Source organism: Vulpes lagopus, chromosome 22, assembly GCF_018345385.1.
Source record: "Vulpes lagopus strain Blue_001 chromosome 22, ASM1834538v1, whole genome shotgun sequence".
In the NCBI taxonomy this organism is placed as follows: Eukaryota; Metazoa; Chordata; class Mammalia; order Carnivora; family Canidae; genus Vulpes; species Vulpes lagopus.
This window is the reverse complement of record NC_054845.1, coordinates 24,839,558-24,854,571: the sequence shown is the minus strand read 5'-3', so window position 1 is coordinate 24,854,571 and position 15,014 is coordinate 24,839,558. Positions and strand designations below refer to the sequence as shown.

General features: G+C 47.2%; 1 protein-coding gene and 1 long non-coding RNA gene across 8 annotated transcripts in view; one reads left to right on the top strand and one right to left on the bottom strand.

Moving 5' to 3' along the window:
• The window catches only part of TNS1 (tensin 1), a 184,964-nt gene that overhangs the window by 19,867 nt on the left and 150,083 nt on the right, over window positions 1-15,014 (top strand). The window lies entirely within an intron of this gene.
• On the bottom strand, window positions 10,245-14,360 carry LOC121480749. The gene is made up of 3 exons (XR_005985096.1): window positions 13,404-14,360; window positions 10,602-10,758; window positions 10,245-10,414 (listed from the first exon to the last, which is right to left on the bottom strand). It is a non-coding gene; the product is annotated as an uncharacterized LOC121480749 (long non-coding RNA).

Genomic DNA, 15,014 nt, shown 5'->3' with positions numbered 1-15,014 from the left:
CGTTTGGGTTATTTCCACCTTTGGGTTATTATGCATAATGCTCTCATGAATACTCATGTACAAGTCTTTCTGTGACCGTAAGTTTTCATTTCTCACGGATGTATAGTCAACCCTTGAACAACACAGGTGTGTGAACTGCACAGGTCCACATATACACAGATTTTTACAGGAGAGTATTGTAAGTGTATTTTCTCATCCTTATGATTTTTTTTCAGTTGACATTTTCCTTCCTCTAGCTTACTTTATTGTAAGACTACAGTATGTAATACATATACCATATAAAATATGTGCTAATTTCAATTTAAAAATGTGTTAATTGACTTTAAGGCTTCTAGTCAACAGTAGGTTATTAGTAGTTGCGTTTTTTTGGGGGGTCAACAGTGATGTGGGGATTTTCACTGCTCAGAGTGTTGGTGACCCAAACCCCCTCGTTCAAGGGCCGACTGTATATACGTAGGAGTAGAATTGCAGGATCGTAGGGTAATTCTGCTTAACTTTTGGAGGCACCGCTAGACTGTTTTCCAAAGTAGCTTATATTAGTTTTCTAGGTCTGCTGTAACAAAGTAGCACAAACCCGTGACTTTAAACAACAGATATTTATTGTCTTACAGTTCTGCAGGCTGGAAGTCCAAAATTGAGGTGTTGGCGGGGCCATGCCCCTCTGAAAGCTGTAGAGGAAACCCTCCCTTGCCTCTTCCTGGTGCCTGGTGGTTTGCTGGCAATCTTTGGCACCTCTTGTCTTACAGATGCATCACCTCAATCCTCTGTCTTCATATGGTATTTTCCCTGTCTGTCTTCACATCATCCTCCCTCTGTGTCCACCTGTCTCTGTGTCCAGATTGTGATAAAGACACCGGTCATACTAGATTAAGGCCCCCAACAATAACCTCATTCTAATTTGATTGTCTCTTCCAAATGAGATCCTGTTCTCAGGTGCTAAGGAATAGGACCTAAACATATCTTTTTTAGAGGGACACAATCCAACCCACAACAGAGCCGCACCACTTTACAGTCTCCTCAGCAATGTATGGAGGTTATGATATTTCTACACCCTCATCCCTGCTTATCTGACTTTTTGATTATAGCCATCCTAGTGGATATGAAGTGACATCTCATTGTGGTTTTGATTTGATGTCCCTGATGACTAGTGATGTTGAACATCTTTTCATGCACTTACTGGTCATTGGTATAACTTCTCTGAAGAAACGTCTATTAAGATTCTTCGCTCACTTAAAACATTGGGTTGTCTTTATTATTGAGTTGTAAGTGCTGTTTATATGTTCACAATACAAGTCCCTTATTGGATATGATTTGAGGTATTTTTTTTTTCCCCATTCTGTGGGTTGTCCTTTCACTTTGTAGCACAAAAGTGTTAAATTTTGATACAGTCTGATTTATTATTTTTTTATGACTTTGCTTTTGGTGTCATGCTTAAGAATTCATTGCCAAATCCAAGGTCACAAAGATTTGACCCTGTGTTTTCTTCTAAAATTTTAATAGTGTTGGCTCTTTCAGTTAGATCTTTCATCCATTTTGAGTTATTTTTTTTTAAAGATTTTATTTATTTATTCATAGAGATGCAGAGACAGAGAGAGAGAGAGAGAGAGAGAGGCAGAGACACAGGCAGAGGGAGAAGCAGGCCCCTGCAGGGAGCCCTACGTGGGACTCAATCCAGGGTTTCCAGGATCACGCCCTGGGCTGCAGGTGGTGTGCTAAACTGCTGCGCCACCGGGGCTTCCCCATTTTGAGTTATTTTTTTAAGCTTTTATTTATTTGAGAGAGAGAGAGAGAGAGAATGAGCACAGGAGGGGTGGAGAGGGAGAGGGAGAAGCAGATTCCCTGCTGAGCTGGAGGCCAGACGTGGGGCTTGATCCCAGGACTCTGAGATCATGACTCAAGCTGAAGGCAGACGCTTAACTGACTGAGCCACCCAGACACCCTGAGTTAATTTTTATTTAGGGTATTAGGTAAGGGTCCAACTGCATTCCTTTGCATGTGGCTAACCAATTGTCCCAAAACCATCTCTTGAAAAGAGATGAAAAGACTGTTCTTTCCCCACTGAATGATCTCGGCAACCCTGTCAAAAATCAATTGACCACAGGTGTATGAGTTTATTTCTGGAATTAATTCTGTTTCATTGATACATATGGCTATCCTTATGCTGGTACTACACTATTTTTATTGCTTTGTAGTAAGTATTAAATTTGGGAAGCGTGAGTTTTCTTTTTCAAAATTGCTTTGGCTATTCTGGGTCCCAGAATTTTAGGATCATCTATCAGTTTCTACAAAGCAACCTGCTGGGCTTCTAATAGGGATTGCATTGAATTTGTCGATTAATTTGGGAAGTATTACTATCTTCACAATATTGAGTTTTCTGAGCCATGAGCATAGAATATCTTTCCATTTATTTAGATCTTCTTTAATTTCTTTCAACAAGTTTTTTTAAATATTTTATTTATTAATCATGAAAGACACACAAAGAGAGGCAGAGACACAGGCAGAGGGAGAAGCAGGCTCCATGCAGGCAGCCCGATGTGGGACTTGATTCCAGTCAGACCCGGAGCCAAAGACAGACACCCAACTGCTGAGCCACCCAAGCGTCCCTGGAATTGCTTTCTTAATTTCATTTTCATGTTGTTCATTGCCAGTGTATAGAAACACAACTGATTTTTGAACATTGGAGATTCCTCCTGCAACCTGATGAACTCATTAGTTTTAATAGTTTTTAAATGGGTTATTTAGCATTTTTTATATATGTGATCATGTAATTTGTGAATAGAGATAGTTTCACTTCTTCCTTTCCAACTTGGATGTTTTTTGTTTCTTATCCCCTTCATCCTTATGACTGTCCTGGCTAGCACCTCCAGTACAATATTGATTAGAAGTGGCAAGAGCAGAAATCCTAATCTTGTTCTTGACTTCAGGGTAAAGCATGCAGTCTTTCACCATTAAGCATGATGATAGCTGTGAATTTTTTTTTAAGATTTTATTTATTTATTCATTAGAGATGCATAGACAGAGGCAGAAACATAGGTGGAAGGAGAAGCAGGATCCTCATGGGGAGCCCAATGTGGGATTTGATCCCAGGACCCCAGGATCATGCCCTGAGTCAAAGGCAGATGCTCAACCACTGAGCCACCCAGGCGTCCCAATAGCTGTGGATTTTTTTGTGATGCCCTATATCAGGGGCATTTCCTTCTATTTCTAGTTTGCTGAGTTTTTTTTAAATCAGGAGATATTACTGGGTTTTGTCTAAATCTTTTTCTGCATCTATTGAGGTGATCAAGTGGTTTTGTTTTTCTATTCCTTTGATATGGATTGTATTATGGGATGGGATTATACTAGTTGATTTTCAGGTGTGAAAACAGCCCTGCACTCCTGGGGCAAATCCCATTTGGTCATGGTGTATAATTATTGTTATTTGTAGCTGGCTTTATTTTTTAGTATTTAGTTGAGAGTTTTTGCATCTCTGTTCATAAGAGCAATTGGTCTTTAGTTTTCTTTCTTTTATAATGTATTCATCTGGTTTTAGCGTCAAGGTAATACTGGCCTCACAGAATTAGTTGGAGACTTAATTTTTGGAAGAGTTTGGGAAGAATTGATATTGATTCTTTAAATGTTTGGTAGAATTCACACATGAAGCAGTTTGAGTCTGGGCTTTTTTTTGGTGAGCAGTTTTTTGATTGTGAGTTCAATCTCTATTGCTTATAGGTCTATTCAGGTTTTCTGTTTCCTCTTGAGACAGTTTTGGAAGTTTGTATCTTTTAAAAAAAGATTTTATGTATGTATGTATGTATTTATTTATTTATTTATGAGAGAGAGAGAGAAGGGCAGAAGGAGAAGGAGAGAGAATCCCAAGCAGACTCCAAGCTGAGTGTGGAGCCCAACTCATGGCTCCATCTCATGACCCTGAAATCATGACCTGAGCTAAAACGAAGAGTCGGACGCTTAACCAACTGAGCTTCCCAGGCACCCAGGAAGTGTGTGTCTTTCTAGAAATTTGTCCATTTCTTCTTGGTTATCAAATTTATTGGCATATGATTGTTCATAGTCTTCCATCATAATTCTTTTTATTTCCATGAGGTCGGCAGGAATGTCTCCTGTTCTATTTCTGAGTCTAGTACTTGACTCTTCTCTCTCTTGTTCTTGGTTAGTCTACCTAAACATTTGTCAAATCTGTTGGCCTTTTCAGAGAACCTATTTTTTCTCTTACTTTTATGGGATTTTTCATTGCAATCACATTGTTTATGGCCACTGTTTATTGAGTGTCCTCTGCATGGTGGCTACTTGACACTCAACTCATTTAATCCTTGAAAAAACACACATAAAGCAGATGTAATTGGCCACACTGTCGAATGAGAACACTGAGGTGCGATACTTTGTGCCAGGTGTGAAGCTGGCAGGCAGTGGGCCTGGAGCTCCCAAGCCTGATGACTTTTCGATGCAGCAGGGGATCTCCCCTGTTCTGCTTTCAGCCTCTGTTGTCTTGCTGCTGAGTCTCATTTTCGATTTCTGTGGGAAGAACTATGGGTCACTGTTCCCTCATGTCACCTGTCAGGGGGCCTCAGTATCACCTGTGAGCCTGTTAAGCATGTTCCTGTCACCCTCAGCTTTTGATGCAGTGAACCTGGGCTTGGGTCCACAGATATGCATTATTGTCTACCATCCCCAAAGATTCTGATGACAGCGTCTGAGTAACTCGTGTTTCCTCTGGATACCCCTCAAATTTCCTGGGTGCAGTTTCCCCAGGAAGCCACTGGTTCCTCTGGGCTCTGTGTTCTCCTGGCTTCTGCTTCCCCTGGGGTGCGGGTCAAGGATGAGGCAGGTCCTGGGGGGGAAGCCATTTCCTTGCTGCTTTATAAAAATTAGCAAGAGGTTGTAACACCTTGCCCATCCCCATTCCATCTTCCTCAAGTTCTCTCTGAGGTAGTAGGTATAGGACCTTCAGGAGTTAATAAGTCAGCTTGGAGTATGTGTCGTAAGCAGTCAGGAGTGTGTGCGTGCTCCCGGGAGCGTACACACACACACACACACACACACACACACACACCCCAGCAGGGAGGGGGCGAGGCAGGGTGTTGGGGGGAGAAAGTGACACTGAGCTGAGACTGGCGTCTCATTTTCCTGGAATGTGGTTCCCAAAAGGTCTCATAGTTTTTAGCGTTTCTGACTCTGGGGCTGTGTAAACATCGCATAGGGGACTGCTGCCTCTGAGAGAAGGGGGGAGTTAGGGGGAGGGTGGGAGCCTGGAGCAGGGAGAGGAGGCAGAGAGGGGGAGAGGAGAGGGAAATCCCAGGGTCCTGTTGAAACAGGAGCTTCCCACTGAGGGTGTGAGGGATCTGGGTGAGGGCTGGGGTCCAGGGTGCGGGGCAGAGGGCGGGAGGCCCAGCCCAGACGGGGAGGCTTGTCGGTGGTGTGGGAAGGAAGTGGGAAGGAGTGGGGTGACTCCTGGACTCCTGGCCCACACCAGCCTCCTCCCACTGCTTCCAGCATTTAGCCTGGGGGTCTGTAGTCTCTGCTGGAGCCAGCTGAGCAGGGAGCCCAGCCCACTCCTGGGGCATGGTGAGCCCCTGCTTCCTGGCGTCCTGAGCTGCCTTCCTGGAACCCAGCATTCTCTCCTGCCAACACGGTCTTAACCTTCTGAGCCTCCCTAGTTTCCAGAGCCTGCATGTCCTGGGAGAGGGCCCGGTGGAACTGGGGCTCCTCTGGCCTTGGGCTCACGTGGATCTTGACTCTGCCATTTATGTGAGCTGTGTTACATCAGACAAGGCACTCAACCTCCAAAAGCTGGTTTCCTCATCAGAATAAAAATGGTGACACTGATATCAGCGAACCTTGCAACGCTGGTGTGAGGATTAGAGGAAATGTAGGTAAAATCCTGGCATGTGATAGGCTCTTTCTCAATAAATGATAACTTCTATTTATTCTGTTATTCTGAGACCCAAGGATAACAAACAGCTAAGCGTCGCAGAACTCCACCAGCCAGCAGGTCTGGCCAGCTCCACCAGAAGGACAATGGCCCATACTCCCTTACCCTCCCCACATTGGTTCCTCCGCCTGAGGTCACCTGCTGGCCCCCTGTCCTGTGCCCTGCTTTGCCCTGCCTGGGCCCTATGAGGCCCCGCTCCCTTTCCCTGAGGGTTCTGGCCTCTGGCTGATGAGTCATTTGTGTCCCATAGCTGGCAAGCAGGGTGGCATGTTAGCGGGGGGCCATTAGGAAGAGAGGGGTATGCATGTCCTGAGGCACAAGAAAGCACAGAGTGAGTCACAGATTAACTCCCCGGCCTATTTCCACCTGCTGGGCCGGGGCACCCAAGCGAGGGTGTCCAGAGGTGTCTGGGTTCAAACTGGGTTCTGTTTAAGGAAGCAGGGGAGGAAGGTCACTCATGGGTCATACATGATTGGAGGAACAGCAGAAAAGCTCCAGTGCCCTCCTCTGCACTAGGAAAATCACACTGGCTTGAATTCCACCATGAGTGCCCGGCTTACTCTATCCTTGTGTGGACAGGATCCATTTAATCTAACTGTCACAACAACACGGAAAGGTAGGCGTTAATATGATCCCTTAGGGCACAGAGGAGGAGACAGGCTGAGATGGTTGAGCTGCATGCTCACGCAGCCAGGAAGGTGCTGGAACTGGGACCCAGGAGCTGAGCCCAGACTTAGGGAAAGCCTTGAGGAGAGAGTAGAGTGGATGGCATAGTGAGAGACCTGACCCACTCACTTCTGACTTTTCTTCCTCAACAGCCTCATTGTGACTTGGGCTTTTGATCTGTCCCTGCCTCGCCAGAGAATTGTGACAGTTAAATGAGTGAATGCATAGAAAGTGCTTAGAGCAAGTAGTGAATCCTAGCATTTTGTGTCATCGTCATTGCCTTGTGACTGGGGTCCCAGACAAGAGGCTGCATTTGGGTTGGGTGGAGAGAATTCTGTATTAACAGGCCAGTTTTAACCTCCAGGGGAGACAATAGAATGGTCCCCACTGGGCTGGGCTGTCCTGTGAGATGATGGCAAGCTCTTAGCAGCCATCCTGTGCTGTGGGGAGGGAAGTTGGACTGGGGGCAGTCAAAGTCTCCTTTGTTGTAAGGTTTGGGAGCTTGGGAGTCAGAGCTGGATTTGTTTGCTGCTTCCCCTGCTTATGGCTGAGTGACCTGGGGTCGTTTACTGAGGTGTGCTGAATCTCAGTTTCCTCATCTATAAAGGTCCTAAAGACCTTCCTGGAGGTACAGTTGTAGTGAGGATGAAATTAGTAGGTATGGAGAGTGCATTCAGCTCCTGGTGCGCAGTGGCTGGCGATGTGTGACACTGGTGGCGGCGGTGGCATCGTGGTTGTTAGCCAAGTCGGGCTCTCTCCAGGTGGTGATCCCAGAGTTGGAAGGCCCTTGTATTCTATTTGTCACCTTATCCGGAGCCAGATCTGTTTGCTGTGCACTCCGAGCGGCCTGCATCCTTCCTCCTCTCGTCTGAGCATCCCTCCTCTGATTCCCTGAGGCATCCGGGGATCTTTGCACATTGAATCCCTCTTCCCTCCCCAACACATAAATTCTTTAACTGCCCTCTGGCTCTCATTCTGACCCTTAATCTGTGTCTTCCTTAGAATCCATGTAAATGCTTTTTTTTTTTTTCCCTTCCCTGTTTTGAAATGATTTTAGGCTTACGGAAAGTTTGTGCCAAAATAGCACAAAGAGTTCCCATATACCCTTCACTCAACTTCCCCCCATGTTGACAGCTTTACAGATCTATTGCGCAATGATCGGAACCAGGAAATTAACAGTGATCTGATGCTATTGCTAATCCACAGATCTTAGTAGAATCTGCCGGGTTTTTCCAGTACCGCCCCTTTACGGATCCCAGATCCACTTCAGGATCCCACGTTGCATTTAGCCTCCACCGAGCTGGAACAGATCTGCAGTCCTTCTTCGACGCTCGTGACTTTAGCACTTCTGGAGAGTACGCATCAGATATTTTGTAGAATGTCTCCTAGTTTGAGTTTATTTGATTTTGCGTTTCCATCATTCCTTCTACATGGATAAATGGAATCCGACTGTTCTTAATATTCTACTGTCCCTATTCACTCTACGGTCTCTTACGGTCTCTTATCCCCGCCCCCCCCCTTTTTTTACATCCAATTTATGTCAGTATGGAACCTGGATATTCACTTTTTCAAAACAATGCTATCATCATCATTATTATTATTTGATCGAATTGACCCTGCCATGGCCATTGGGAGTTTAAGTTGGTAGGACTCATGCATTTTTGACATCTCTTACTTCCTTGCTGTATTGTCAAGTGTCTCTGCCTCTCTCATGAATAAATAAATAAAGTCTTAAAAAAAAAAGTAGTAGTAAGAGAAATAGAAGTGGAGCCGAAGACGTGCTCCAATGGCTGTAATCTCATGGTCAAACCTGAACACAAGAGGGGTTGCTTCCTGGAGATGAGCAAACAAAGTGGTTTCTCTCTCTCTCTCTCTCTTCCTTTCAAGATTTTATTTATTTATTCATGAGAGACACAGAGAGAGAGGCAGAGACACAGGCAGAGACACAGCAGAGCTCCCCCACAGGGAGCCTGCTGCAGGACTTGATCCCAGGACCCCGGGATCACGACCTGAGCCAAAGGCAAACGCTCAGCTGCTGAGCCATCCAGGTCCCCCCAAAGTGGTTTCTTGAGACAGCTCCTATTCCTGGTGAAGATGCCGTGGGGATTGTTGAAAAGGCCACAAAGGACTTAGAGTATTGCATACACTTGGTTGACAAAGCAGAGGCAGGTTTGGAGGATGGACTCCAATTATGAAAGAAGCCGCACTGTTGGGGAAAGCTCTCCAACAGCATCACATGCTACGGAGAATTGGTTCATGAAAGGAAGAGTCGGTTGCTGTGGCAAACTTTACTGTCTGATTTTAAGAAATTGCCCGGGCCACTCCAGCCTTCAGCAACCACCTCCCTGAGCAGTCAGCGGCCATCAACACGGAGGCGAGACCCTCCACGGGCAAAAAGATGAGGACTTGCTGAAAGCTCAGGTGGTGATTAGCACTTTTTATCAACACACATTTTATTTTATTTTCTTATTTTCTTATTTTTTATTTTTCAATCACACATTTTAGATTATAGTCTAGCATCAACGTAACTTTTATCTTTTATATGCACTGGGAAACCAAAAAAGTCATTCGACTAGCCTTATTGTGGCAATTCTTGTTTTTAATGGTTGCTCTAGAATTGAACCTGTGACATCTCTGAGGTATGCCTGTATGTGTATTAAGAGATTTTATTTTGGGGCTCCTGGGTGGCTCAGTCGGTTGAACCTCCGACTCTCTATTTCGACTCAGGTCATCATCTCATGGTCATGAGCGCAAGCCCTGCATCAGGCAGGCTCCATGCTCTCTGCAGGGAGTCTGATTCTCCCTCTCCCTCTGCCTCTCCTCCTGCTTATGATCTCTCTCTCTCTCTCTCTCTCTCAAATAAATAAATAAATCTTGAGTTTGAGTAGACATGATTCAAAAAGGTAGGTAGGAACCAAATTGTGGAAGGCATGTAGAAAGGTCTACTTTCTATTGTAGACCAAGGACTCTTAACTTAATCTCTATTTCAACATCATACTCTTAATAGATAAAAATTACATGTGTGTCACTCACCTGAGCTTACTCAAGATTAAGTATGGCTCTCTCTCTTTTTTGTTATTTGAGAAAACTCATCTATTTCTTTTTTATACTTTAATGGTTTTCAGCATCAAATATACAGATGCCCTGAGTTATTCTATAGTTAAGAATTGTTACATCAAGTAATGGGTAACAATTGGAAAAATGAATCAGATTAATCTTCAGGGAGATTATTGTAACAAAATCTATAAAATACTTGTTAATAACAATGTCTAGGGTGGTATCATGCATGCAAGTTCTCAAAAATGGATGGATAAAGAAGGACAATTAAGCTAGAGGCTAAAATGTGTGGCCAAAGTTCTTAACTCAATAATTCAATAAGTGCGAAAGGATTATTCTGTACTTCAATACAGCTGGATAATAAATTAAAAAAAGATTTTATTAAAGATTTTATTTTAAGGAATTGGCTTACACAGCTGTGGGGACTGGCAAATCTGAAATCTCTAGGGGAGGCTGGCCGTCTAGCAAATCAGATAGAAGCTGGTGTTGCAGTCTTTTTTTGAAAAAAAGATTTTATTCATTTATTCATGAGAGATACAGAGAGAGGGGCGGAGGAGGAAACAGGGTCCTTGCAGGGAGCCCGATGGGGGACTCGATCCCCGGACTTGACTTGGGATCATGCCCTGAGCCGGAAGCAGGTGCTCAGCCGGAGGCAGATGCTCAGCCCAGGCATCCCTGGTGTTGCAGTCTTGAGGCAGAATTTCTTCTTCTGCAGGAAGCCTTAGTTATTGGTCTTTGCATCTTCAACTGAATGGACGCGGCCTGTGCACATTATTGAGAGTGATCTCCTTTACTTAAGGTTGAGTGATTATAGATATTAACTGTCCTCACCCAACACCTAGATCGTGTTTGATTAAATCACCGGGTACTGTAGCCTAGACAAGTTGACACAGAAAGCTGTCACACCCACCCATTCAATAGGAAGCATGCAAGCCACTTAGCTTCTCACTTGTCAAGGTAGGTAGATGGAGGGGGAATGCAGAGGTCCCATCTGGCTGGTTTGGGATGCAAGTATGCGCTTCTGGCCTGCGCCTCTTTAGTTTGCAGATTTGGTCTTTGACTCCTACCCTCCTTGAGTTGATCTCGGCAGATTTTGCTCCTTTCATCTGTAACATGCAGGAATCATTATTATCCTCAGGTGGCTGGGGGGATCAGAAGAGGGACTTTAAAAAAAAAAAAAAGAAGAGGGACTTTAGAGGATCCCTGGGTGGCTTGGTGGTTTAGCGCCTGCCTTTGGCCCGGGGCGCCCTCCTGGGGTCCCAGGATCGAGTCCCATGTTGGGTTCCCTGCATGGAGCCTGCTTCGCCCTCTTGCCTGTGTCTCTGCCTCTTTCTATCATGAATAAATAAAATCTTAAAAAAAAAAAAAAAGAAGAAGAAGAGGGAGTTTAAATGCCTGCCTCAGAAGCCTGAGTGGGAACATCCCCTCCACAGGGCTTGGCTTCAGCTGCCTTCCAGGACGTGCCTCCAGTTTTCAGGGGACACATGGGGTACCTTCCCTTCTGGGAGAGAGGCTAAGGTGGTGTTAGCAGCAGGACTTCCTCTGCCCGATCTGATCCTATGGGAGACAGTAATCAGAGAGACCAAAGTGGGTTAACCACAGAGCCCAGGCAGGAATTGAGGCTATGAGGCACGTGTGTGTGTGCGCGTGCATGTGTGTGTGTGTGTGTGTGTGTGTGTGTGTGTGTGTATGTGTGTAATATCCTGGGGTGTGGGTGGAGAGTGATCGGAGATTCAGGGAGACCTCCGGGGATTTGAACCAGCAAGGAGATGATAGCTGCCAAGCAAGGCTCTCTAACAGGGCTGAGCTCACTGGAGTTTTGCAGAGAGGGGAGTGGAGGAGGCCTGGCTTTCCCAGAATTGGGGAAGATCCGGAAACTAGGGGGAAACTGGCCAGAGGAAAGCTCTAGGCCTATCCCCCAAGCCCTCCCCTGCTTTGAGGGCCTCAGCATTCCTCCTCCCTCCCTGTGGGTCACTTGTCCTCCTTCTTTCCATACGGGGAAACCGAGGCCCAGGGCGGTTCTAGCTTCTGTAGAGGAGCAGGTATGGCCACAATCCCTCAGGGTAACCAGATGATTTTCTTGGTCTCGGGGGAGGACAGCCTAGGAGGAAACAGGTTGAAATGGCAGCTGGAGTGAGTTGGGTTCATTCGGAGGGGCTGCCTTCTGGCGGTGGGGAGCCAGAAGAGAGCATCAGGGAACCCAAGGAGCCGCTGGGGCCCCTTGATTGGAATGTCAAGAACAGAAGTGGTTGTATTTGGCCGGGGGTGGGGAGGTGCGAGCTGTCCTGGACTCCTGACTGGTGGCTGTGTGTCTGCAGGGGCAGGATGATGAGTCTCAGCCTGCCTTGCACGGACCTGGGGCAAACCAGCGCAGGCCACCTGTGCCTCCTTAGGGCCACATCCTGTCTCTCAGCACCCCTGTGAGTGGCCTCTGGGGCAGTGAGGAGATCCAGGAATGGGGCTGGTGTCAGTGAGCATCCTTGGGCAGTGAGCTTGAGCAGCCCCAGCCTCAGTTTCCTTGTCTGTCAGCTGAGGATGACACGATCCAGCTTGCTGGGTGGTGGTGATGGGCTTTGGAAGTGGGGCCCACGGTGGGGCGGATGTCCTGTTCCTGGCTGACAGGGTAGCTGCTGGGCAGGGGGCACTTTTGGGTGCCGCTGGCACTCCTCCTGCCCCCACTCACTGAGGGAGTTCGTGGAGGGGCCGGTGGGGTCTCCCAGCACACCAGCAAAGGCGCAGGTCCCTCTGGCTCTCTCGGGGAGTCCTCCCCTCCTCCCAGCAGCTGCTTCTCCTCCTCCCCCTCTCCGCTCCCCCCTCCCCTCACACGTGAGGATGATAAACACCCTGCCAGCTCCAAATAGGGCCTGACCTCAGCGGCGAGGCATCTCCCCTCGCCCCCCACCCTCCCAGCCGCCAGCCGCATTCCTGGAGAGGATGAGGTTGGGCTGCTCTCCCCTCTCAGCCTCCTTTGTCCCGAGGGCTGCTGCCCACCCTGCGGCCTCCTCTGGCCCAGGCCTCAGTGCCCGAGGGCCCCACTGTGGATCTCGTTAATGATAATAATCGCTGTGGTTATCACCTATTAGGCAATTGGGCACCAGTTTCCATGCTGAGCACATTACATGGATCATGTCAATGAATCCTCAAAACAGCCCCATGAGGAAGTCATTATTATTATTATTATTATTATTATTATTATTATTATTATCTGGATGGGCAGGGGAAAGTGGGAAGGCCTGGGAAACAGGGGTGGGGAAGGGGTAGGTCATGCTGCCTGCCCAGCCCTTCCCAGCTGGGGAGTGGAGTTGGGATAACCGGGGGTCTCCCCTTGTCCCCCCCGCCCCCAGCCAGCATTAGGCTCCGGTCCGCCTGTCCAACACCAGCCGGGGCCCCAAGAGCAGGAGCAGGAATGGGAGCAGGACTCGCTTAGGAGCCTGGGCCTCCCGGGGAGGCTGGATGGAGGGGGGGTCTCCTGGGTGCTCGGAGCTTTGGCGCAGCTTCGTGTCCTTCAGCGTTCCTTCCCCTGTTTCCCAGCCTTGGCAGGTTAGAAACTCCGGTGGGCAGGGGGCCCTTCCAGGGCATTACCCCCGTCCTCGGGTCTGTTCCAGGTTCTGGTGCCCAATGACAGGATTCTTTTATTAGTATTCCATGAAGCTCACATCTGGAGAAATTACATGCATTTCCCCATATTTTTGTTAATCAGACACATTTTGGCTACCAACTAGAAACTTCCAGGAGGCGCCCAATAACCTACGTTTGCCATGCTGAGTCGGTATAATTCCAGCCCAAAGTTCAGAAGTGTGTGTTTTGAAATGTTGACCGAGGCTCAGCCTTCCATTCCTACCCTCCGGTTGCACCGGCTGCGTGACCTTCATTCAGTCTGCCGCTGTCCTTCGCTACCTGACGCTTCTGGGTAACAACCAGGCGGGCACCCAAGCAATCGTGCAGCCCAGGCCCTGCCGGCCCACCTCTCCCTCCCACGGATCGCGTCCCTCTTGTCTTCCTTTCCAGTTCTTTCAGCACTTTAGCCCTTTGCCGGGCCAGTTACCCTGCTGCCTTCTTGTTTCAACTTGCAAGTCTGGGTGTCTGGGAGATGTGGGTTCAAATCCTGACCCTGTCACCCACTGGCCTTGGGGGCCATGCGAAAGTCACGTCTTCTCTTGGAGTCTCAGTTTCCCCATCTGTAAAATGGGTATGGTGTGGTCTCCCTCCGAGAGCTGTGGCGGGGGTTGGGGTGGGAGACTGTGCAAGCACGGGGCCGGGGGAAGCTGGTCTTGGTAAAGGGCAGTGACCGTCACCCACTGTGGTCTCTGCATCCCAGCTCTTCGCCGGCAGAGCCCGGTGCGGTGTAGGTGGCAGATGTCTCAGGCACACCTGCCCGTCCAGGATGCCAGTGAGGGAGGGGAGTGCCTACGCCTGGGCGCCGTGTGTGGCTTCCCTGGCCGTGGGAAGTCTGGGTGGGTTTGGTGGCTTCCCAGCTGCCCCCCGCGCCCGGCGTATTCCCCTTTGCCTGCCACTTTAGTTTGAGTTCTCACTGGCTTGCACTATTACTACATTAAGAAAAAAAAAAGTTGCCTTTATAACCTTTTACTCATTTAAGTGATAGAATGTGTAGACTTACTCGGGGGCGCCTGGGTGGCTTCGTTGGTTAAGCATCTGGCTCTGGGTTTCGGGGTTTCGGCTTAGGTCATGATCTCTGCTTCAGGTTCTCTCTCTCTCTCTCAAATAAATAAAATCTTAAAAAAAAAAGAATGGAAAGCCTTACTCTACAATTATATATTTTTAATTTCTTTTAATACACAAAAATATTGGAATAAAATTGTTGAGCCATGTTTCCAACTAACATCATCCTAATTCCACACTTTAGGGAACACGGGTCAGATGAATCCCTCCACCCCACCCCACCCCACCCCACCGCGCGCCTGCGTGTTCATCAGTTTTCTGTTGTGGGAGATTTAAAACATACAGAAGTAGCAAGAATAGCATAATGAACTCCTTTGTACCCACGCTCGACAACCATCAACTTTTGTTGTTTTTGTTTCATCTGCCCCCCTCACTCGCTTTTTTTTTTTTTTTTGCTAGAGTGTTTTTAAAGCAAATCCCAGACATTATATCATTCCGCTGTAAATACTTCGCTATGTATCATTAACAGATAAGGACTTTTAATTTTAACATTACCATAATACCATTATTACAGTCAACATAATTAATAACAATTTCTTAGGAGAAGCTAATACCGAGTGTGTGTTCAGTTTTCCCTGATTATCTCAAAAATGTCCCATTTCGATTGGTTTGTTTGCTTCAGGCAAATAAATGTGGAAACTCTGTTCTTGTCTCTTTCTGTAATAATCATGTATCTACACAT